Genomic DNA, 2,706 nt, shown 5'->3' with positions numbered 1-2,706 from the left:
ACTTACCTGAAAGCATTTAGGAGCACATCAATGGAAATTCTAAGTAAGTGATATAATGCTTTTAATTATAGTAAATATGGCATCTGATATATCTACTCTTAATCCAAAGGAAACATTTCTTCAAATAACAATCCCAAAATCCGAGTTTCCCAGGCTAGCCATGCACAGTTAAGGAAACCAGTAAGAGAAAATACCACCTACATACTAAAACAAAGTGTGCAAAAACTAATCCTACATATCAATGTCAGCCACCTGGGACACAATTATTTTTCATATTTTATACAGGATGTTTTCTGCAAATGTGTCAACTATTTTCAAGCAAAAGTTTACACTGGAATTCAGGTAAGAGCTAGACAAATGTTTCACATAATAACTCAAGTTCTTCCAACAGCAAACACCACTTTTTAAGATCAATCTTATTACTATCCTATGCAAATAAAGAAAAAAAAGCCAAGATAAAGAGGAAGCCAGAGGAAGCCAACTAGCAATATAAGTCATGTTAAGAGGAGGCAGACTTCAGTTTAGTGCCTGAAATTGTATTTTTCTAAGTTGGCTGTTATTCTGCTGTATATTCAAGTCTCTTAAATCTCACTAAAGGGGAGAATGATAAAACTAGCCTTACCAAAAATTTTCCACTTTAGTAGCCAGCACTCCTCAGTTTTAGTTTTTCTTTATGTAACTCAAAAGTTCATCTTTTTCCATTTGGTAACCACTTTTTTTTCACCGTTCTCTCAACTGTTGCAATAGAGCCCCGATTTCTTTTCCCGAAGAAATGCCCACTTTCCTGATGTCATGGCCACTTACAGGAAATGGAGGAATGGACCACTGTTGCATTTCCTTTAGAAGACAATGCTCTCCTTGATACTTCAGCAGCTCACATACACGAGTCATCACTTCAGGTTCCCTAGAATCTATAATGAAGTCCTGATAGGGTTTTAATGGTTCTGAACTATCTGTTGCTTTAACTAAATCCTTCCTATTTTTAATTATAAATAAGCCAAGGTTTTTCTCTTCTTTGGAAATCTTCAATCTCAAATTCAATTTTGTGACATCATCCTGTCCTTTGAATAATGAAGCCAAGAGAGTCAGTGGCTTCGGTGAGAAACCAACATTTTTACTGACTTTGTTAAATTCTTCTAAGTTTGCATTAGCAGGTAAACCTATGTAAGGAGCCACACCAAGGTCATAGATAAGGTGAATCAAGTGGTTTACGTGGTTACCAACCATGAAAGAAGGGAGCCCACTCTGTCCTCTGCATTCCTGCAAAAGAAAGGTTTTATTCTACTGATTTCTACAGGTTTTTATAGCATACAAGGTAGTTTCCCACATGACTGTTTCCAGGTATTTCAGGGAGGGTACATTTTTTCTGAAGCCATAAGGTGTATTTACATATCCTTAATCTCAAGGGACAATTTCTTTGGGGCTAGACAGGAAACAGCAGGGGCAGGAGATAGGAGCACGGAAGGAGCCCAGCAAGAGCTCAGAGACTATTCCCTTATCTAAATTGCCGTCTGCCTTCAGACATGCAAAGCTTTTGGCCTTTTCCCAGCCTGGTGCCCGCCTTCAGGCTTCCAGATTTTGGGAAATGGGCCCTATGTATAATCTATCAAGCCAGGGGAAATTCCGTGTCTCCAGAACCAACAAGAATTTTTTTCAGTTCCACCCAAATCCTCTCTCCTGATTTTCCAGCCAAACCTTTTGCATTTCCTGCAATTGCTTCTCAAGTCTCAGGATCGTGGTCACCAGGGGTTTCTACAATTCTACCATAAAACCTGAGATATCTTAAAATTCTAAGATAATCTTCTTGTATTCTCTGTTTAGCATGACCAACAAATCTAACTTTCTTATTTTTTAAATCTTCATAACCATTAAAGTAGTCAAATAAGGTACCATCAAAACCTCAGCATGCCTTCCATCAGTGATGACATCAACCCAGAGTGTAGTCATTTCAAAATTTTCTTCATGAATCCTAGCAGTAATTGTTCCATGCTTTTCTCCTTTGTTGTTGATCATACGAATACCAGCAGACTGAAGCATTTCCTTCATTTGAGTAGGGGTAGCAGTGGTAGCAAAATCCACGTCTTGAGGCTTTATTCTATTTAATAAATCCCTCACAGCTCCTCCTGCTATTCTTAACTGATGATTTTCTTTGACAAATAATTCTGTCAGACTCTTCAATCCCTCTGTGAACAGTGATTGGAATTCTGGGGACTCCAACTTCATTGTAAATAGATACTGTTTAAGAAGGCAGAGTGTACTCCAACTACAGCTCAGTAACGACCTGTGCCAGGAATACAGAGATCTCAACATCTGGAGAGTCCCCAACCATACACCCAGACCACAGCGGGAGGAAAAATTGACTCGGTTTCCTTTTACCTCTGGCCCTGAAATGACGTGTCTCGCCCCAAGCCCGGGTGCTGGTCAGAAAAGCCCTCGAAACAGACTCCGCGGTCCGGCTGCGAGGAATGGAAAGCGCGCCGGGGAAGCCCGATGACCCAGCGCGCAGTCAGCTGGAGCGAGGTCGGGCTCCTATCCGTAGAGCCCCAGAGGGCCTCTCGCCGTGGGCCAGGTCGCCCCGCAAGGGCCGCCACCGCCGCCCCCTCATTTACTTTTAAAACATCCCCACCAGGCGGGGCCCTGGCGGGGAGGGGAAGCCGGCGGCCCCGGCGGCTGCGGCGGTTGGAGGCTGAGAGGTTCCCAAACCGT

The 2,706-nt window shown here is 42.3% G+C and overlaps 1 pseudogene; it reads right to left on the bottom strand.

Annotated features, from left to right (window-relative positions):
• Positions 1-660: 660 nt before the first annotated feature.
• On the bottom strand, positions 661-2,310 carry LOC119513601 (annotated as a pseudogene).
• Positions 2,311-2,706: the final 396 nt, after the last annotated feature.

This window comes from Choloepus didactylus, chromosome 18 (assembly GCF_015220235.1).
Source record: "Choloepus didactylus isolate mChoDid1 chromosome 18, mChoDid1.pri, whole genome shotgun sequence".
Taxonomy (NCBI): domain Eukaryota; kingdom Metazoa; phylum Chordata; class Mammalia; order Pilosa; family Megalonychidae; genus Choloepus; species Choloepus didactylus.
Note: the sequence above shows the minus strand (reverse complement) of the source record. Positions and strands in the feature narration are given on the sequence as shown.